The following is a 24,317-nucleotide window of genomic DNA, read 5'->3' on the forward strand; positions in this document are numbered from 1 at the left end:
GTTCTGATCCTAATTGATATCATTTATGATTATCTACTCTATAGCGTTTCAGTTGTTTTAAGTAACATGGTATTCTCTGGGACTCCGTAGCATTTACTGGTGTTTATATTTATTATAATTTCCCGTATTCATATCATCTGGACGAAGGCGTATGGCATTGGATGACAATTAACAACACTGATAAGAAGGGTATCAGTTCCATGTCATACATTCCAGTGATGCATGGGATCCAGTATTACAGCAGAGAGGCTCTTACTTCCACTGAAGTATACTGTAACCTCACCCACGTCGCCTCCTGCACCATTTCTTGTCTTCACCAAGTTGCAAAGGGGATTTAGCGACAGAGCGCTGGCGCCTCTTCTGGCACTAACCTGGACCCTATTAAAAAAAAAACTTTGATATCAGGATCGAGGTAGTGGATGTGACCTCACAATGCGTCACCCTCCCAAGACACGGTGTCGTAAAAATAAGACCTTCTGGTCAATTAGTTAAGCAGCTCTAAATTTGGGCCACGAATAAAAAATAAACTTATCTATCATCATTATCCATGCACATCGGCTTTATTATCATGTCTCTATTCATTTATCACCGTTACCTGTACACGTCCGCTTTGTTATCATGTCACTATCTGTAGAGGATATGAGTTCGGGTTTGCTATTTCTGTCCTCCAGCAGATAACATCATCATAGGTTCATCAAGTTTCCCTTATAATGCCATGTATTATTACTGTCCTCTAGCAGATAACCTCGTTAGAGATCATCATATCTTCTGTTATCTGTTCTTTCCATACCTCTCCATATACTACTGCTGTCCTCCAGCAGATAACCTGGTCATAGACCCTCAGGTCTTCTGTTAAATGTCCTTCCCATGTACTTGAATGTACTACAACAGTTCACCAGCAGATACCTTCGTCAAAGACCTTCAGATCTTCAGTCTTCTGGTCTTCCCATGTTCTCTCATCCATTCCAGTTTACGTGGAGGTGACTGAAATGCACATGACGTCCTCTTAGATTATGACAAGTGTAAATAGACTTGAGTGACCGGAGCTTGCTTAGCTTAAGACGAGTGTGGACAGACTTGAGTGGCCAGGAATTCTCTCTGCAGATGTTGCTCCCTGAGCTGAGACATCCATACTCTTCGGTCATTCCTTCCTCCTCTCTATCTCTGTATAGTTCGCCTCTTCTTCTTCCCTTCTCCTCTTGAGTATGACGACTTAAACCCTTACATAAGACTATTCAAACACTTTTGAGTTAACGATTTGAACTTCTGAATATGAGGGCTTAATCCCTTGAGAACGACGAGTTAAACCCTTAAGAACGATGACTTAAACCTTTGGGTACTACAACTTATACTCTGGAGTAAGACAATCTAAACCTTTGAGGACGACGACTTAAACACTTGAGTATAAATCCTTGAGAGAGACAACTTAAACTTTTGAGTATGATGACTTAAAATCTAGGGAGCGGCGACTTAAATCTTGAGGACGATGATTTAAATCTTTTTTAGTTCGACGACTTAATCCCTTGAGTATGACGACTTAAAGGTCTTAAATAATGACTTAAACCCTTAATTGTGGCGAGGAAAACCCTCTAGTTCGAAGACGTCAGGTCCACGAGGAGGACCAACTATAAACGCTTGAAGTTCGACGACTTGACTTCATCAAATCCGTTGACTTAAAGTTGTCACAATGGGTTAAGTCGGCGCGCTTAACGGGTCAAGTCGCCGTACTTAATGAACTAAGTCATCGTAGGGAAGGAGTCAAGTCTTAACACTCACAGGGGTTCTGTCGGTCTACGCAGCAAGGGGGGTTCAAGTCGATGAACTGAAGTAAGTATGGTGTCATTAATCTTCACTAAGTTCTCTCATTCATCACACGTTCTTAACAACCTTAATGATCACCTCAAGGAACTTCCAATCATGCCACCGTCTTCATTCTGGACCTCCTCGCCCCGCACGCACTTAGGTGTAACACCATTACTCTCAACCTTATCTAACTACGACAGTGACTCCAACAGTCTTTAACGATCGTCAGTTTGTGCCTGATGACTCCATGGTCGTACAACTAAAGGGAAGAAATGAAGTCGGTAGTCTAAGCAAAGATTCCCTCTCCTCTACACTTACCTGATCTACTTTAAATCATGATGCACACATACCTGGTCTACTTTAACCAGAGCACAGTGAGCGCTCCTGTGTCCCTTCCTTCCTTGCATTGCTTCACCAGCAACTCATGGCTTTTAGTGTTATATTCCTCCTGAACTACGTCCCCAGACGCCTTAACAACTTAACAATTTCCAGTTCTTTCCCATCCATACTATCGTTACAATAAAACTCCTCGTATCATACACGTAATCCACGAATTTTCTCGTGCGATCCTCTTAATGTGCACTTCACGAAAACCCACTCCAATAATACAGCGGCGTCATCCGCATACAGCAACTGAGATAATAATCATCTTCATTCTCACCTTAAGCATTGCCCATTGTGTACTGGAAGGATCACTTCGCCTGGCACTGGTCTCTTGTGTTTAGATGTTCCGTTGCCTCGTTCCGCCTTCACTGAGAGATCACGTCAGTCTCTCGCTGCTGGAAGGCGAGCGTAGATCAGCGTAGAAAAGAATTACATCAATGACTCATAAAGAACATTAAACAAACACGGTAACACTGCACTGCCCTGAGGAAGTTCCACTTCTATTTCGAACCATTCACAGGTGTCATCACTTGCTCTCACAAAGCAATATATCCACAACAGAGACTCTCTTCACATGCAGCACACATTCCTACACACTATCATGAAGCAGCACATCCTATTGTCCTTTCACTTTTATCATGTATTTTCACTGAATCCCTAACCACAACACACTTACCTAAGACCTGTTCCACAAGTCTGCTCAAGTGCAAAACCTCGACCGTTTTCTCAACTTAAATCCTCCCTGATCCTCATGAGCATATATCACCAGAGAAGACTTCCCTTGATTAATCATAATATTACGGACATGTTGGCTATCGTGATGAATGACACGAGATGCCTCGGCGGAGGGCCGACCCTGACACTGTCAAAAGCTCTTAGTCTGGAGTCTGTCTGACTCAGCACTTCGAAGGCAAGAGGTTAGTGTGTCGATACGCAGCTTCGAAGACAGCCTAAGGCTCTCCGCTAACATCAGAGGTGCCAGCGATATGAAAGGATCGCATTTACAGCTGCCCACCTCGTGCATGAGATATGGTCCAAGGAAAATAGATGCCTTTCCCTAACAGGTGTTTTCCCGCCCAATCCATCTCCGGCTCCGTCGTCTGGCCGGATTGGAATTCATGAGTAACCTCTGCAGACGAAAATGAATTCAAGAGGTTAAGATTATCCAACAATAAATGACTCATGGATACATTCCAGCTTTGCGAACGCGACCAGCTTATACAATCTGTAAGTTTCTCAACGAAGAAGAATTTTTTCCAATCCAGTGACATCAACATTTGTCAGTCTTGACGTCTGTTGCTTTATGAGGCTTTTTTTTCACGGAAGGGAAATTCATGTAACTGTGTCTGTGGAGGGATTAGATAATTTCATGTATTTTGTTGTTATTTCATTAACATCATGCCTCATTCATGACAAACCCAACACATTATTACTACTACTGGGTGATTCCTAATCTGTCTATAATTTCTTCCTTTCCCTCATTCTCTATGTCATGAGATCATGTCATATTCTCTATGTCATGAGATGATGTTATCTACTCTTTCATGGTGCCTGATGGGATTGGACCGGTCTAGACCCCGTTGCTCAGGTATGTGAGACGAAGGGCAGTCGATGAATCAGTGATCGAATAGAAGTCATTCCCCTGTTAGGGGCGATCATAGGCTCAACGTAGCACTCACGCCTACCACACATAAGGTCCTGGGTTCGAACCCTGGCTGTAGAAGAGTTATGTGTTCTATGTGTTCGTGTTTGTGTGTTTGTGTTTGTCTTTAGACGTAACATGTATGTGTCGAGTGCAATGTCTATAGTGTCAAAAATATGTCATTCCAGACTTTTCCTTGTAGAGCATTCGGCTGAACAAGTGATATCATTTTTGCATTCACGATAATTGCATCGAATACCTCTCAGTTCGAGGAATGGAATATCCTGTGAACTGGAAGCGACGGGGTAAAATAAGGAAGCTGAAAAGATTGGCCTGGCCCGTCCATCCCGCCTTGGCCTGTGGTTGAAGATATAGATAGAGCACAACCACCTGATTTCCTCACTACGATAAGTCACGTGTGATGATGATGGCGAGGGACGAATTAAGGTCTTATCTTTGAAGAAGAAAATATCATCCTAGAATCATTACTTGGTATACATTATACACTGAGATAGATAGATAGATAGATGGTGAGAGAGAGAGAGAGAGAGAGAGAGAGAGAGAGAGAGAGAGAGAGAGAGAGAGAGAGAGAGAGAGATTTATATATATACACTGCTGGTTATACCAATCGAAGCCTCAGTGTCTTCAAGTGATGTTGCGTGGTAGTACCGGGTCCATGGCTAGCGCTCGCCACCGTCCTCGTCTGGTGGTGTGGAGGGCATCAGTGTTACAAGCTAAACGGCTCAGCCACCTCTCCCCTTCTGCGCCAACCAATGAGAGATCTGCCCTCCACCTTCCCCTCCGTCCACAGCGCCCTCACACCACCAAGAACATCCTGATCGAACGTCACCTAAAGTGGGCGACGAGTGAGCGGAGGTTTACCTTGTTTGAGTCAGAATATGTAGCCGCTGGTGGACCCCACCAACCCCCTCCCCCTCCCCCCGGGGGGGTCGATCGATTAGCGAGGCAGGGGCGGCGCGATCACTGGATGCCAAAGATAGGATGTTGGTGCGTTGCCTGCATAACCTGACGTGTCTGAAGTCCTAATGATAAGTGGCACACCTGCCTTGTCTTCTGTGTGTGTGTGTGTGTGTGTGTGTGTATACATATTCCTATGAGTCCACGGAAAATATATATATATATATATATATATATATATATATATATATATATATATATATATATATATATGGGAGCGGGAGGCTGGAAATCCTCCCCTCCCATTTCTTAATTTTCTTTTTTAATTTTCCGAAACAAGGAACAGAGAAAGGGGCCAACTGAGGATATTACCTCTAAGGATATATATATATATATATATATATGATATACAAGGAAGAGACTAGTTAAGGCGCCATTGGTTAACATCTCGTCCATTGCGTTAAGTGACTCTTCTATGTCTTCGATCTCATTCTTGTGTCTTCTCTGACGAAGTGATCATCACACGAAAGTGCACTCGGGAACTTATCCTGTTTCATTTTCCTCGTGGTTATATGCATATACTAGATCACGCAGTCCACTGTGACCTTGCAATATATATATATATATATATATATATATATATATATATATATATATATATATATATATATATATATTTATAATTTTTGGTCAAATGTATGGATGAAACTTTATGTATAGTGGAATAATCTAATAGTTATATATAAATCGTTAGCAAAGCGAATGAAATATTTCCTATTATAACCTGTTATTCTCAAAAGCGTTTTTTTTTTTTAACTCTAAATCTATTTAGAATATTACTCATAAACTCTGTATTTTGGAACCAAATTATAAAGGATTACAATTATCTATCTCTCGTCTTTTTCAACGTACAGGTACCGATATATTTGGTCACATTCATCCTACCTGAATAGAAGAAAAAAAAATGGAAAAAACTTTAGTACAATTTTGATTCGGGTGAAAATAAAGTTATCAAATACTGTGTCGGACCAATCAGGCAGAGGGCGCTCTGACGTCATTTTCTCGAGACTGTCGCTCATGATTTTGTGGTATTGTCCTCAAGTTGTGTTTCTCCTGCAACACAAGGGACCCAACACTCCCACCACCACTACGTAGTACCCCAGGTCCTCCCTGTCTGGCATCTCATGTTGGCTCAGTGAGACGCGAACTGATTCAGAGAAAATATACTTGGCATCAGTTGCTCTAGACTTACATTTGTGTGCATGTGGGAAGAGGGATTACATATTTCTCTTTTTTTGCTATGTTAGTATAGACGATACAAGTGAATGCCTTCATCAAGGCCATTTCATTAACGCTATATATATATATATATATATATATATATATATATATATATATATATATATATATATATATATATATATATATCTCCTAGATCTTTCATTGATAAATCCCTTAAGTTAGCAAAGAAATCATTTTATAAAGCTGAACACGAACCTACCATTGACACAGAGAATCTTTTAGTTCTCCGTTTTGATAATAATTTTACTTTACTTCCCATGTTGCTTAAATCCTTTTAATGTAAATGTTGCCTTCAGCAACAATAATAATATAAAGAATATCTTCATCAGGAATTCACCAGAAAATTCTCCTGGATGCATCTATAAAGTGCCATGTGTAAATTGTGATAAATTTTATGTTGGGCAGACTGGTAGGGATCTTTCTGTTAGACTTAAGCAACATAAATATAATATAAGAACGGGACATGAATCAAATGCCTTGTTTAATCACATTAAAAACTATGATCATTGTATCGACTGGAGTAATGCCATCTCAATTATCAACTCTTAACTCTATTACCACGAGAAATATCATTGAATCTTCTATTATCAAATACACAAAGAATTATAATCTTAATATTAGTGATGGTCTATACAAATTAGATAACTTTATTGTTGATAATTTTTGTAAAATGATGTTTATGAACGCTCGTTGTCTGTCTTGGACAATCGCAAATTTACCAAATGGCGTCCAAGCTTCGTCTCTTCGATGTATATCAACTGACTGTTATATTTCTCTCTTGTGTCTCCCCTGATGATGTGATTATTACACGGAAGTGCACTTAGGAACTTATCGTGTTTCATTTTCCCCGTGGACTGATAGGAATATATATACATATATATATATATATATATATATATATATATATATATATATATATATATATATATATATATATATATATATATATATTATTATTATATTATTATACTTTGTCGCTGTCTCCCGCGTTTGCGAGGTAGCGCAAGGAAACAGACGAAAGAAATGGCCCAACCCCCCCCATACACATGTATATACATACGTCCACACACGCAAATATACATACCTACACAGCTTTCCATGGTTTACCCCGGACGCTTCACATGCCCTGCTTCAATCCACTGACAGCACGTCAACCCCGGTATACCACATCGCTCCAATTCACTCTATTCCTTGCCCTCCTTTCACCCTCCTGCATGCTCAGGCCCCGATCACACAAAATCTTTTTCACTCCATCTTTCCACCTCCAATTTGGTCTCCCTCTTCTCCTTGTTCCCTCCACCTCCGACACATATATCCTCTTGGTCAATCTTTCCTCACTCATCCTCTCCATGTGCCCAAACCACTTCAAAACACCCTCTTCTGCTCTCTCAACCACGCTCTTTTTATTTCCACACATCTCTCTTACCCTTACGTTACTCACTCGATCAAACCACCTCACACCACACATTGTTCTCAAACATCTCATTTCCAGCACATCCATCCTCCTGCGCACAACTCTATCCATAGCCCACGCCTCGCAACCATACAACATTGTTGGAACCACTATTCCTTCAAACATACCCATTTTTGCTTTCCGAGATAATGTTCTCGACTTCCACACATTCTTCAAGGCCCCCAGGATTTTCGCCCCCTCCCCCACCCTATGATCCACTTCCGCTTCCATGGTTCCATCCGCTGCCAGATCCACTCCCAGATATCTAAAACACTTCACTTCCTCCAGTTTTTCTCCATTCAAACTCACCTCCCAATTGACTTGACCCTCAACCCTACTGTACCTAATAACCTTGCTCTTATTCACATTTACTCTTAACTTTCTTCTTCCACACACTTTTCCAAACTCAGTCACCAGCTTCTGCAGTTTCTCACATGAATCAGCCACCAGCGCTGTATCATCAGCGAACAACAACTGACTCACTTCCCAAGCTCTCTCATCCCCAACAGACTTCATACTTGCCCCTCTTTCCAAAACTCTTGCATTTACCTCCCTAACAACCCCATCCATAAACAAATTAAACAACCATGGAGACATCACACACCCCTGCCACAAACCTACATTCACTGAGAACCAATCACTTTCCTCTCTTCCTACACGTACACGTGCCTTACATCCTCGATAAAAACTTTTCACTGCTTCTAACAACTTTCCTCCCACACCATATATATATATATATATATATATATATATATATATATATATATATATATATATATATATATATATATAGTGGTTCCAACAATGTTGTATGGTTGCGAGGCGTGGGCTATGGGTAGAGTTGTGCGCAGGAGGATGGATGTGCTGGAAATGAGATGTTTGAGGACAATGTGTGGTGTGAGATGGTTTGATCGAGTGAGTAACGTAAGGGTAAGAGAGATGTGTGGAAATAAAAAGAGTGTGGTTGAGAGAGCAGAAGAGGGTGTTTTGAAGTGGTTTGGGCACATGGAGAGGATGAGTGAGGAAAGATTGACCAAGAGGATATATGTGTCGGAGGTGGAGGGAACAAGGAGAAGAGGGAGACCAAATTGGAGGTGGAAAGATGGAGTGAAAAAGATTTTGTGTGATCGGGGCCTGAACATGCAGGAGGGTGAAAGGAGGGCAAGGAATAGAGTGAATTGGAGCGATGTGGTATACCGGGGCTGACGTGCTGTCAGTGGATTGAATCAAGGCATGTGAAGCGTCTGGGGTAAACCATGGAAAGCTGTGTAGGTATGTATATTTGCGTGTGTGGACTTATGTATATACATGTGTATGGGGGGGGTTGGGCCATTTCTTTCGTCTGTTTCCTTGCGCTACCTCGCAAACGCGGGAGACGGCGACAAAGTATAAAGAAAAAAAAAAAAAAATATATATATATATATATATATATATATATATATATATATATATATATATAAATATATGATTTATCTATTATACCTTGTCGCTGTCTCCCGCGCTAGCGAGTTAGCGCAAGGAAACAGACGAAAGAATGGCCCAACCCACCCACATACATGTATATATACATACACGTCCACACACGCATATATACATAACTATACATTTCAACGTATACATACATATACATACACAGACATATACATGTATACACATGCACATAATTTATACATTCTAACTTCATCCATTTCCCTGGGGATAGGGAAGAAAGACTACTGCCCATGTATTCCCTGCGTGTCATAAAAGGCGACGGAGAGAGGCGGGAGAGGGTGGCTAGAAATCCTCCCCTCCTGTATTACTTTCCAAACAGAGCAAGAAGACAAATGAGGAATTTGCCCTCTAAGGTTTAGTTATCTGATCTGGACGCTACTTCGCTCATGCGGAGATGGCGAGCATGTATGATATGTATGTATGTATGCATGTATGTATGTATGTATGTATGTATGTATGTATGTATGTATGTATGTATGCATGTATGTATGTGTGTATATATATATATATATATATATATATATATATATATATATATATATATATATATATATATATATATATTTTTTTTTTTTTTTTTTTTTTTATACTTTGTCGCTGTCTCCCGCGTTTGCGAGGTAGCGCAAGGAAACAGACGAAAGAAATGGCCCAACCCCCCCCCCCCATACACATGTACATACACACGTCCACACACGCAAATATACATACCTACACAGCTTTCCATGGTTTACCCCAGACGCTTCACATGCCTTGCTTCAATCCACTGACAGCACGTCAACCCCTGTATACCACATGGCTCCAATTCACTCTATTTCTTGCCCTCCTTTCACCCTCCTGCATGTTCAGGCCCCGATCACACAAAATCTTTTTCACTCCATCTTTCCACCTCCAATTTGGTCTCCCTCTTCTCCTCGTTCCCTCCACCTCCGACACATATATCCTCTTGGTCAATCTCTCCTCACTCATTCTCTCCATGTGCCCAAACCATTTCAAAACACCCTCTTCTGCTCTCTCAACCACGCTCTTTTTATTTCCACACATCTCTCTTACCCTTACGTTACTTACTCGATCAAACCACCTCACACCACACATTGTCCTCAAACATCTCATTTCCAGCACATCCATCCTCCTGCGCACATCTCTATCCATAGCCCACGCCTCGCAACCATACAACATTGTTGGAACCACTATTCCCTCAAACATACCCATTTTTGCTTTCCGAGATAATGTTCTCGACTTCCACACATTTTTCAAGGCTCCCAAAATTTTCGCCCCCTCCCCCACCCTATGATCCACTTCCGCTTCCATGGTTCCATCCGCTGACAGATCCACTCCCAGATATCTAAAACACTTCACTTCCTCCAGTTTTTCTCCATTCAAACTCACCTCCCAATTGACTTGACCCTCACCCCTACTGTACCTAATAACCTTGCTCTTATTCACATTTACTCTCAACTTTCTTCTTCCACACACTTTACCAAACTCAGTCACCAGCTTCTGCAGTTTCTCACATGAATCAGCCACCAGCGCTGTATCATCAGCGAACAACAACTGACTCACTTCCCAAGCTCTCTCATCCCCAACAGACTTCATACTTGCCCCTCTTTCCAGGACTCTTGCATTTACCTCCCTTACAACCCCATCCATAAACAAATTAAACAACCATGGAGACATCACACACCCCTGCCGCAAACCTACATTCACTGAGAACCAATCACTTTCCTCTCTTCCTACACGTACACGTGCCTTACATCCTCGATAAAAACTTTTCACTGCTTCTAACAACTTGCCTCCCACACCATATATTCTTAATACCTTCCACAGAGCATCTATATATATATATATATATATATATATATATATATATATATATATATATATATTTTTTTTTTTTTTTTTTTTTTTTTTTGCTTTGTCGCTGTCTCCCGCGTTTGCGAGGTAGCGCAAGGAAACAGACGAAAGAAATGGCCCAACCCACCCCCAAACACATGTATATACATACGTCCACATACGCAAATATACATACCTACACAGCTTTCCATGGTTTACCCCAGACGCTTCACATGCCCTGATTCAATCCAATGACAGCACGTCAGCCCCGGTATACCACATCGATCCAATTCACTCTATTCCTTGCCCTCCTTTCACCCTCCTGCATGTTCAGGCCCCGATCACACAAAATCTTTTTCACTCCATCTTTCCACCTCCAATTTGGTCTCCCACTTCTCCTCGTTCCCTCCACCTCCGACACATATATCCTCTTGGTCAATCTTTCCTCACTCATTCTCTCCATGTGCCCAAACCATTTCAAAACACCCTCACCCTCTTCTGCTCTCTCAACCACGCTCTGTTTATTTCCACACATCTCTCTTACCCTTACGTTACTTACTCGATCAAACCATCTCACACCACACATTATCCTCAAACATCTCATTTCCAGCACATCCATCCTCCTGCGCACAACTCTATCCATAGCCCACGCCTCGCAACCATACAACATTGTTGGAACCACTATTCCTTCAAACATACCCATTTTTGCTTTCCGAGATAATGTTCTCGACTTCCACACATTCTTCAAGGCTCCCAGAATTTTCGCCCCTTCCCCCACCCTATGATCCACTTCCGCTTCCATGGTTCCATCCGCTGCCAGATCCACTCCCAGATATCTAAAACACTTTACTTCCTCCAGTTTTTCTCCATTCAAACTTACCTCCCAATTGACTTGACCCTCAACCCTACTGTACCTAATAAACTTGCTCTTATTCACATTTACTCTTAACTTTCTTCTTTCACACACTTTACCAAACTCAGTCACCAGCTTCTGCAGTTTCTCACATGAATCAGCCACCAGCGCTGTATCATCAGCGAACAACAACTGACTCACTTCCCAAGCTCTCTCATCCACAACAGACTTCATACTTGTCCCTCTTTCCAAAACTCTTGCATTCACCTCCCTAACAACCCCATCCATAAACAAATTAAACAACCATGGAGACATCACACATCCCTTGTCTTACGCACTTTATTTACCTCCTTCCAGAACATCTTTTTATTTTCCCTAAAATTTAATGATACTCTCTCACCCCAACTCTCATTTGCCCTCTTTTTCACCTCTTGCACCTTTCTCTTGACCTCCTGTCATATATATATATATATATATATATATATATATATATATATATATATATATATATATATATATATATATATTCCTATGAGTCGACGGGGAAAATGAAACACGAAAAGTTCGCAAGTGCACTTTCGTGTAATAATCACATCATCAGGGGAGACACAAGAGAGAAATATAATTCAGTTGATATACATCGAAGAGACGAAGCTAGGACGCCATTTGGTAAACATGTTTACCAAATATATATATATATATATATATATATATATATATATATATATATATATATATATATATATATATATATATATATATATATATATATATATATATCCTAGCCTAAGCCAGATACCCACTTTATCGGCCAGCCCCAACAAGGAGAAGATGAACAATTGGGTGGATTGTAGACTGGCCACCGCGACCAAGATTCGAACCCACGCGGACCCAACCCTGGGCAGCCCGTGATTAGGAAATTAAGTGATTGGGAGTTGATTTGGCTGAATTAATGGTGGTAATCAGCTGCATCACGCGAAACGTGGAGACCTTCCAAGTGTAAACCATGCGCAGCTCTTTTACTTGGCTTTGACAAGACGAAATGCTTTCCTAAAGGAATGGTATTCGAGATCTTAAAACCTGTCACTTAATGTAAGTGTAAATATAAGTTTTGAAGCCTAAAGGTGCATGCAGGAGGTATGGATTTAGAACAGGCTTATGAGAAAGTAAATAGAAAAGTACCTGATATAGTACTGACCTTATATGAGGAGCATGGAAGTATTGTAAACACTGTTAAGTGTCTCCATGATGGGAGCTGTGCATGAGTGAGAGGAAAGTGGTAAGTGTAAGTGAGTGGTTTGAAGTAGATGTTGGGAGTACGTCAAGGGCGTGTGATGTGGCCGTGGTTACTAATTCCATTCATCGATGGGGCGTTGGGTGCGATGACAGCAAGGTGGACTGACTTTAAGTTGACCCACAAAGAAACAGAGCAGAAATTCCCAACAGTAGCTCAATAGCTGTTTGCAGATGACGCTGTACTGTTAGCTTAATCAGAGCAAGCGTTGGGATAGACGGGTGGGTCGGTTCGATAGTGTACGTAGGAGGAGGATGTGGAAAGTTTGATATAAGTAAAAGGAAAGACGCTGATTTCTGTGAGGGCACAGGTGCTTGGTGAGAGACTGGTTGCTGTGGATGAGTCTAAATATTTAGGAATAAAGCCGAGTATGATTGTGGGGAAGTTGAAGTTCAATGGAGACACATATAAGCGAGAAAAAATTAGGCTGCACAGAAAACTTTGGTGAATAGAAAATGTGATTTCATACACAGACTCTGTAAGAATTTTGCAACAAGGAGTACTTATCCCAGCCAAGTGAACGTGGGTCACGATAGGTAAGGACTGAACAAAGAAGTATGAGAGATGGATGATTTACGAAGTAAGAGTGGGCAGGATAGACAGAACAGAGATGTGAGATGGATACGCAGTGTGGTCATCACAATGGCACGGGGATCAAAAGTTAGTGTGTTTTTTTTCCAGGATGTATGATCGTGTGGAACGCATGACAGATGACATGGGTTGGTCAGGATGATGTATAGCAGTGTGGAAGAAGATCCAAGAAGGAGAGGCAGACTCGTAGGGGAGAGATGGATAGATGTAATGAGAGAACAGGCCAGGCCAGGGGATAGTTCAGATGAGGATGGTAGAAGCTGACGCGGGAAGGATGCACATAGAAGTATTACCGAGTGTAAAGTGGAAAAAGTAAGATAACTTTTGTGAGTCCAAGATTCACCTTAAAGACATTGAGCTGGGTGGCTCAGCATGTGTGTGTGGGTGGTGTCTGGAGGCTGTGTGTCCCTGATCCACCCCCGCGTACCTGATCCACTTCCAGTGTCCCTGAATCCACCCTCAAGTGTACCTGATCAACCCTAGTGTGCCTGATCCACCTCATTGTACCTGATTCACTTCAGTGCACTTGATCCACTCCCAGTGTACCTGATCCACCCCAGTGTACCTGATCTACTACCAGTGTCCCTGATCCACTCCTGTGTACCTGATCCACCCGTGTACGTGATCCACCCCTGTGTACCTGATCCACCTCTGTGTACCTGATCTACCCCTGTGTACTTGATGCATCCCTGTGTACCTGGTCCACTCCAGTGTACCTGATCTACTACCAGTGTCCCTGATCCACCCATGTGTCCCTGATCCACCCCTGTGTACGTGATCCACCCATGTGTCCCTGATCCACCCCTGTGTACGTGATCCACCCTACTATACTGCGAATCGACTAATGACGATGCGAGATCGATAGATATTACTCCATAACCTCGCTACAGTTAAGTCTGGCTTAACAGGAGCTTAGCGAATTAGGAGAGGACATCTCTCTCATTTCTAGTGAAGTGGACTAGATCTATCTCTTACTTCTAGAGAAGAAGGAGGGAGCTAATTCTTTCATTTCCAGTGTTGTAGAAGAGAGCTATCATGTATTTCTAGTGTAGTAGAACGGAGCTCTCTAGTATTTCTAGCGATAGAGAAGAGAATTATCTATTACTTTTCGTGAAGAATAACTATATTATTTCTAGTGAAGTAGGAATGTTTTCTTTTATTTCTAATAAAGCAGAAGGGTTGTCTTTTATTTCTAGTAAAGCAGAAGGGTTGTCTTTTATTTCTAGTAAAGCAGGAGGGTTGTCTTTTATTTCTAGTAAAGCAGGAGGGTTGTCTTTTATTTCAGATGAAGAACTACCAATTTATCTTTTCTTTATGGTGAATTCATAAAGGGGTCTTTTTTGTTTCTATCTGCGCTAAAGCAACATATACTCGAATACCTGCCATTGCCATCTACCAGGGCGAAGGTGCCTGAGAGAGAGAGAGAGAGAGAGAGAGAGAGAGAGAGAGAGAGAGAGAGAGAGAGAGAGAGAGAGAGAGAGAGAATTTTTCCGTCGAAAGAACGGGTAAAAGAAAAAAAAAAAACCGACACTGGGACGGACCTGGAGGAAGTTTACAATTGTCCCCCGTGCAGGAGAAGATAGAGAACGTCGTCGTGTTACTTAAAGAAAATGTTGAAGCGCGGTGGCCGCTCAATAAATCAATATCGCTCCTTAATCTTAATGATGCTGTCCGGGTTATTGCTTTACTATCATCTTATAGAGATACTGTTTTGAATCATCGATGGGTAGATGAAAGGAGAGAGAGAAGAAGAAGAAGAAGAAGAAGAAGAAGAAGAAGAGGAAGAAGAAGAAGAAGAAGAAGAGGAAGAAGAGAAAGTGGAAGAAGAAGAAGAGGAAGAAGAAGAAGAAGAGGAAGAGGAAGAAGAAGAAGTAGAAGAAGAGGAAGAGGAAGAGGAAGAAGAAGAAGAAGAGGAAGAAGAGGAAGAGGAAGAAGAAGAAGAAGAAGAAGAAGAAGAAGAAGAAGAAGAAGAAGAAGAGGATGAAGAAGAAGAAGAAGAAAAAGAAGAAGAGATATAACTGATATCTAATCAAATGAAGGACCATAGCTGGGAAAATAACATACAGTCGTTCATTTGTTCCAATGTTCTCTTGGCTGCGCTGTTTGTCAAAAAAGTTCTGCATTGACTTTATTCGTAAGCCAATGTGTTTACTCGCTCGGAAACTATGAACTGACGGCTGTTAAAGGGAACTGGTAGAAAATCTCATTCATCAGCTTTGCACAGAGTGACATAAGGGTGGTACGAGCATTACATGGTACAGGACTATTATCTTTTTGGGTACATAGGGCTACTAATACTCTTACATCGTATTACTGTATTGCGAATACTAATATATTGTATGACTGCATTTCTAATAGTATTATAATGTATCATTGTATTATGAAAACTATTATAATGTACTATTATAAGTACCGCTACTTTGCATTACCATATAATCAATACTACTGCAATGTATTAATATATCAAATGTACTACCATATGGTATTACAGTTAGGTAAGTGCCCAAACACCAGCTGTCCAGAATTATCCATTTCATTTATATCAAACTTTCGCCTTCACAGAGGCATCATCAGGAATCTACAAAAAAAGAGAGAAAAAAAAAAACAACTGCGTTACGAAACTTGGATATGAAATGTAAAATGCCAACAACATGTATACAAGAAACACAATCGGAAAATCCCAAAGTTAATAGTGCATAAAAGTAGGAGAAAGCACTAAAAGTGATCTATATCAACAATATCATGACGGTAGTATGAACTTCAACCTAAATACAAAATATGGATACAGAGATATAGAAAAAAAACTTACAGTTGAGGAAACACGGAGGAGCAATATGAGAGGTAGGAATATAAACAGTCCATCACTAAATACACTAAGTTGGGCCAACTAAGTCCGTTATTGTCCAGGTGAGGAGATGAAGTCAGGTTAGACTCGTCTGATTCTCTCTGACCTTCGCAACCCAAGACCGGGTGGGTCAATGACTCGTTCCCCCTCTCATGAAATGGCAGACTCGGTAGCTTGTGGAGGGTCAGTGACATGTCCCATCTGTCCAAAAACGGCATTTGGTCTACGTTTCTGTTCCTTCTTTTTGAGAAGTATAACAGAATTGGAGGATTTCCAGTATCCCGCTCCCACGCCTTTCAGTCGCCTTCCACGACACGCAGGGAATACGTGGGAAGTATTCTTTCTCTCCTTTCCTCAGGGATTATATATATATATATATATATATATATATATATATATATATATATATATATATATATATATATATATATATATTGAACATGAACCCGTGTCCCATACGTCAGAAGAAGCCTCCTGGCTGCAAGAGGCAAGAAGGCAGGATATTAACGTGGTTCGAGCCGATATCCGAGCTGTATCTGTGCTATTCATATTGCCTTTGGTACTTCCTGTCGTGTCTTGCGTTGGGGATGGAGTGGAATCACCGACGCTTCATGTATACCATCACAGTTGCTAGTTATATCATGCCTCTTCCTTGGTGAGGCGAGCCTTCAGGGAAAGAAAAACTTTAAAGACATTTTTGCTTTTCGTCTGAGAGATCGTTGCTATTCGAGCACGACTGCTTGACCCCTTGAGTACGACTTAGCTTTATCTTTCGATGTCATATTATCATACTCAAGGGTCGCCCCGCCGTGCTCATGAGTCAATGCTTAAAGGTGGAATCGTATTGCTCAAGGGTCGTGCTCAATGGTGGCACCGTCGTCCTCAAGAGACTCAACATATACATATCTTTCCTTCTATGTGACCCGGTACCAACCACTTCCAACCCCACGCTGCTCCGACCGTAAAAATCCTCCCTTTCGCCTTGCAAGATATCAACGCCATCCCCTAGTGCGGGTGTGGGAAGGAAGGAAGGAAAGGAAGTGAGGGAGGTCGTGATTTAATTCTCCGTCGAGGTGATGGTCGGTCCCGCTCCCTCTAGAGGACCTGGTTCTTACCAGTAACGAGACCATTTGGACTCTCGTGAGACCGCGAGACACCCACACATATACACACACCGGCACTTCACCTTGCACCCCATCACCAAAGACCGCGAGACACCCATACATATACACACACAAGCCCTTTACCTTGCACTCCATTACCAACTTTTGAACTCTGTGTTTCTCTTAATATCCCACGACACTTGAACATTCCACTGTGTCTTTCAATTTCATTCACTACAGAGTCTTAACGTATACTCATAAAAACGTATACCAGTGCAAATATACAAGTTAAGAAGTGAGGTTGGAGTCACCTTCATTATCAGTCCTATTTCTGACTCGTCGTTTGCAGGAGTCTAAATTATCTTTTCCCCTCAACCAAAGGATCAATACACATGAGTGGAAGGTTATGTCCTGACCTCACTGACCACAACGTGCAGATCATTGCAACATCTCGAGCGATGCATGATAAAGCTTAGTCATTCAGAGCAGCACTTGTGGTCTTCATACTCAAGCTGTGTCTGTGTGGTGAAACGATTGTGTCAGCCTTACTGTCACGCTCACTTGCGTGTGTGTGGTAGTGTTTCACTGTGTGTGTGTGTGTGTGTGTGTGTGTGTGTGTGTGACTGTGTGTGTGTGTGTGTGTGTGTGTGACTGTCTCCTGTCTATAATTACCTATTTACCCTATTTCCTCAATCCCCTGTATGCTCTCAACATCCACAATCTCGTTATCTAGTTTACTTGTCACATCCACTATTCTTCTGATGCTATAAAAATACTGATAAACATACTTACCCACAAGTCTCTTACGTAACTTCTTGTTGTGTCCTCCGGTTGTTCTGTTTTTAACATCGCTGGATCAACTATTGATTGATAGTATCGTCAATCTGGTTTTAGAGACTTAAAAGGCAGTTATCAAGTCATCCCTTACTCTTCTCTTATCCATGGTGGACAAATTGATGGCCTCTAACCACTCGCTGTGACTCAAGTTTCTTCATTCTGGTACCATCAGTTTTAACCTTTCCTAAACCTTCCCTATTAGTTTCCTTGCGCTTCCTCAACAACGGTGACTAAACTTGAGGAACATGTTCTAGTTCTGACCTTCTGCGGGATGTGAACAACTTGTTGAATATTTCTTTATCTACCTACCTGAATGCGAATCTAATATTTATCAGCAGACCTTAACATTTCTCCGAAAGTAAGGCTCTAATGACGGGTGAAGTACATACAATGTCGACTCTCAAGTCCCGCGCACGCACGGAATTCCTACAGCTTATTTCCTGTTAGACAATGCCCCCCAGGGAGATCCATCTTTCACTATGGCCCATCTTTATTACTATACATTTACCCAGGTCGAATTTCATGAACCACGTACGAGGCTATCATCACTCTTTACTTCTTTCATGACCTTAGTATCATCCGCGAGCATGTTCAGGCATGGAGTTCTGTCCTGGCAAGTCATTCACCTAAAAGAAGAACTGCAATGGTCCCAGGACCAAAACCTGTGGCACCCCATGGGTGAACCAAACCCATTTCCAAAGGAACTCTCTGACATGCGTTCTTTGTTTCCTACCACTAAATCAATTTTCTACATGGTGTAGTGTCAAATGCTTTCTGGCAGTCCACCATGCACAGAGTCCATGGGTCAAGACCCTTTAGCTTGTCTGTTTATGTCTTTTCCTGAAATTTCAATGTTTTGTTTTCCAAGACCCCTTTCCCATTCCACCTCACTGAAGTTGGGGCTACACTGAACAGTGAACCTGTCATTCAGTTCCTCGCACATCCTTACATTATCCTTCACTGATCTGCACTCGGAATCCTTTTAGCTTGATTTGTTGATCTCTAACTGACATTTCACACCTGATGAGTTGATGGAAAAAGTTTTGGACTACGTGCTGCCTTATCCACAATATTTCAGAGTTTCTCTGTTACCACTATCTTATCCTGGTAATACTCAGCCTCTGCTCTCATATACATTTCAAATGCTGCCTCATACCGCCAATAACTCCTCAGTACATCCGGAAGCTCCATTTCATTTCGACATCTTTTATGGAGCCACATTCTCTCTCTCTCTCTCTCTCTCTCTCTCTCTCTCTCTCTCTCTCTCTCTCTCTCTCTCTCTCTCTCTCTCTCAACCTTCCCTCTACACTTGCAGCGAAGGATGCTCGCTTTCCTACCATGAATATCACAGGACCCCTCCTTAACACACATGGCCACAGAACTCCCATTTCCCAATGGAATCTCCCACAGAAATTCTTCCTCTCTAGTTCTCCACGATCACCTGTCCTCTGTGAGTCTGGTTCCCATCCTGATCTTTTCACGTCCATCTTTACCACATAATCCCACACAGGCATTACGTGATCGCTCGCTCGCTCAGGTGCATTATGTAAAGACCTTCTCAGTGCCAACGTTAACTTGTGTGTGTGTGTGTGTGTGTGTGTGTGTGTGTGTAATTACCTACTTGATTGTACGGGGAAGTAATTATACCCTGATGGGGTCCCATCTCTCAAACTTTCTCTAATGTTATACAACTTTTTAAATCTGTGTATGCTGTCTGGATTTCCCAGTCTCATAACTCAGTTTATCAGAAGCATCCACCACTCTCACACTGTGTAGGTACTTCTTAACATCCTTTCTACCAGGGATCTTGCTCTATCCCTGCATCTTTCTAGGAACTGTTCACTGTTTACGTCAACAAGTCGGTCGAGAAATTTAAAGGCCGTGATACAGTCAACCCCATTACTCTTCTATCTTCCATGGTGGACAAATTTACGACTTCACCTATTCTTGTAACTTCATTCTCTTAATTCTGGTATAATCTATGTGGCTTTCCTTTATATCTCCTCTCTTAGTTCACTTGAGCTTCCTTTAATGCGGTGATCCAACTTGAGAGGCATATTTTCGAGTTTTGTCCTCAAGTAAGATGAGGACAGTTTTCTGAATATGTCCCTATCCGCTTGCTTGAGCGCAGCAATTCTGACACCCGCCAACAGATAATCTCAGCTATTCTCCTAAGGTGAGACTCTGAGTTTAGAGATGATGTCGACTCTTGACCATAGCTTTCTGAGGCTTGTTTCCTGCAAGATAACATTTATATCGCGGCTTTCTTTCGCTCTGTCTCGTAATTATTTGACATTCAGTCTGGATGAATTACCTCAACCATGAATCAGACTCACTTAGGACGTATAACTAGGTGTCTGGCCAAGTGCAAACATGTTGAGGTAGGAATGTGTTCCTTGTGACAGGTTACTCACACAGATCACGAACAGCCACAGTCCCAGAGGAGAAGCCTGTATTACGCCAATGATGGCCTCAATCCATTTCGAGAAGGGTCCTCGGTCATGTGACCTTTTGTTTCCTCCTGAATGTCAAAGGAGTCTCCATTCATACTTGATGATCAGTTTCTTTACCATCTTCCAGTGAGGTATAGTGTCAAATGCTTTCAAGCTGTCCAGATGCAGATAATCCACGGAACTCACTCTCTCGTAGATGTCTGTGAGCTCTGTTGCACAAGACCTCCGTTCCATAAAATGTTGTCTCTCACTGAGACTGGTAAGAAGTCATCATCTTGTTCTCTAATGATCTTCTCCAGTACCTTGCTCTCAACAGGGAGACCTGCTTGTAGATCAGAGGCTCCTCCTAGTTTCCTTTCTCGTACACAATTATGACCTTTGCTTACTCCAATTCCCTTGACACGTTATCTTTCTCTCCAGCGACATTTCGAAGAATATTTCACGTGGTTTTGAGAGAGCATCAGCATACATCTTCAGCACATATGATGATACCAAGTCATCAGGATCATAAACAATGTAGGGTTAGAGACCTTATAGTATTCCATTTGTCATTTGTCTAGTGCTTTCCAAGACCTCATTCCCTGTCCCATGCCACTGGTGTAATGGTTACTGTGTATTCCAATCATGATTCAGCTCCTCGTATATCCTTACATCATCCTCTTCCCTCCGACTCCCTTTATAAGTCCTAATGAATTTATGGAATAGGTTTGGATAATCTCCTCCCTTTTCCACAACATTCTTCCCAGAGTTTCTTTGTTCCTCCTGTCTTATCCTGCTATCATCGTTCCTTTATCTATCATACCTTACCAATGCTGGCTGGTTAGGGTTCCGCCTTCACATTTGTCAGAACACATTGCGAAGTTCGTTCGCGTATGACATATTTTACTGAACCATTCCGACCCTTTTTCTAAGCCATTCCTTTGTATTTGAGGCGAGGAGTACCCATGTTCCTACTCCTTCACTATAAATTTCGCAGATGCTTCACCACAGCGCTTGGGTTCCTGGCTACTGAACTCTATCTCGCAATTCATATTTCCATCTGAACTGATGAAATCTCTGCGTCGTTTCCACGATTATATCTCCTCTTTGAGTCTGGTCTCATCTCTACCCTTCTTAAATCCTCATTCGTACGTTTGCGTGTATTATGTGTGTGTGTGTGTGTGTGTGTGTGTGTGTGTGTGTGTGTGTGTGTGAGTGTGTGTGTGTGTGTTCGGGCAGGAAGCCAGTTCACAGCCAAACCTAACAGTTCATCCTACCCCGTGGACCAGGCATGTAAGTGCGAGGGTATGCAGAGCGTTAAAACATTATATACATATACACTATAAGTTCCCAAGTGCACATTCGTGCAATGATCACATCGTCAGGAGAGATACAATAATGAGATAGAAGACGTAGAACAGTCATTTGATATACAAGGAAGAGACTTAGGTAAGACGCCAATCTTATGATGTGGACAGGACATGGAACTATCTACAAATGTTGCCAAGGACAAAGTTATCCAGTTTATGTAAACCTTCACTAATACTCATGTTACAATTCTTTGTGTATTCAATAATAGAAGATTCAATGATATTTCTCGCGTTAAAGGAGTTACAGTAAGTGAATTAGCGTTACTCCAGTCAGTCAATACAATGGTCATAATTCTTAATATGATTAAACAAAGCAATTGATTCTTGTCCTGTTCTTAAACTATCTATATGTTGCTTAAGTCTAACATAAAGATCCTTACCAATCTGCCTAATATAAAACATATCACAGCTTTTACATGGGATTCTGCACACACAGCCCGCAGATAGGGGAGGAAAAATATCAACCACGTATCTCCTGTGCGTTGTAAAAGGCGACTACGAGAGGCGGGAGCGGGAAGTTGTAAAAAATTCCCTTCCTGTATTACTTTCTAGAAGTACGAACAATGGTCAGAACCAAATGAGGATCTTTTATCCTCATATATATATATATATATATATATATATATATATATATATATATATATATATATATATATATATATATATGTTGGGAATGGGGAGGTGATAACAAGTAGTGGTGATGTGAGAAGGAGATGGAGTGAGTATTTTGAAGGTTTGTTGAATGTGTTTGATGATAGAGTGGCAGATATAGGGTGTTTTGGTCGAGGTGGTGTGCAAAGTTAGAGGGTTAGGGAAAATGATTTGGTAAACAGAGAAGAGGTAGTAAAAGCTTTGCGGAAGATGAAAGCCGGCAAGGCAGCAGGTTTGGATGGTATTGCAGTGGAATTTATTAAAAAAGGGGGTGACTGTATTGTTGACTGGTTGGTAAGGTTATTTAATGTATGTATGACTCATGGTGAGGTGCCTGAGGATTGGCGGAATGCGTGCATAGTGCCATTGTACAAAGGCAAAGGGGATAAGAGTGAGTGCTCAAATTACAGAGGTATAAGTTTGTTGAGTATTCCTGGTAAATTATATGGGAGGATATTGATTGAGAGGGTGAAGGCATGTACAGAGCATCAGATTGGGGAAGAGCAGTGAGGTTTCAGAAGTGGTAGAGGATGTGTGGATCAGGTGTTTGCTTTGAAGAATTTTTTTTTTTTTTTTTTTTTTTATACTTTGTCGCTGTCTCCCGCGTTTGCGAGGTAGCGCAAGGAAACAGACGAAAGAAATGGCCCAACCCCCCCTCCCCCATACACATGTACATACACACGTCCACACACGCAAATATACATATCTACACAGCTTTCCATGGTTTACCCCAGACGCTTCACATGCCTTGCTTCAATCCACTGACAGCACGTCAACCCCTGTATACCACATGACTCCAATTCACTCTATTTCTTGCCCTCACTTCACCCTCCTGCATGTTCAGGCCCCGATCACACAAAATCTTTTTCACTCCATCTTTCCACCTCCAATTTGGTCTCCCTCTTCTCCTCGTTCCCTCCACCTCCGACACATATATCCTCTTGGTCAATCTCTCCTCACTCATTCTCTCCATGTGCCCAAACCATTTCAAAACACCCTCTTCTGCTCTCTCAACCACGCTCTTTTTATTTCCACACATCTCTCTTACCCTTACGTTACTTACTCGATCAAACTACCTCACACCACACATTGTCCTCAAACATCTCATTTCCAGCACATCCATCCTCCTGCGCACATCTCTATCCATAGCCCACGCCTCGCAACCATACAACATTGTTGGAACCACTATTCCCTCAAACATACCCATTTTTGCTTTCCGAGATAATGTTCTCGACTTCCACACATTTTTCAAGGCTCCCAAAATTTTCGCCCCCTCCCCCACCCTATGATCCACTTCCGCTTCCATGGTTCCATCCGCTGACAGCTCCACTCCCAGATATCTAAAACACTTCACTTCCTCCAGTTTTTCTCCATTCAAACTCACCTCCCAATTGAAGAATGTATGTGAGAATGTATGTGGAAGTCGAGAACATTATTTCGGAAAGCAAAGATGGGTATGTTTGAAGGAATAGTGGTTCCAACAATGTTGTATGGTTGCGAGACGTGGGCTATGGATAG

The 24,317-nt window shown here is 41.7% G+C and overlaps 1 protein-coding gene across 1 annotated transcript in view; it reads left to right on the forward strand.

Annotated features, from left to right (window-relative positions):
- The window catches only part of LOC139746556 (adenylate cyclase type 6-like), a 1,154,491-nt gene that overhangs the window by 303,000 nt on the left and 827,174 nt on the right, over positions 1 to 24,317 (forward strand).

The sequence above is a fragment of the Panulirus ornatus genome, chromosome 65 (assembly GCF_036320965.1).
Source record: "Panulirus ornatus isolate Po-2019 chromosome 65, ASM3632096v1, whole genome shotgun sequence".
Classification (NCBI taxonomy): Eukaryota; Metazoa; Arthropoda; class Malacostraca; order Decapoda; family Palinuridae; genus Panulirus; species Panulirus ornatus.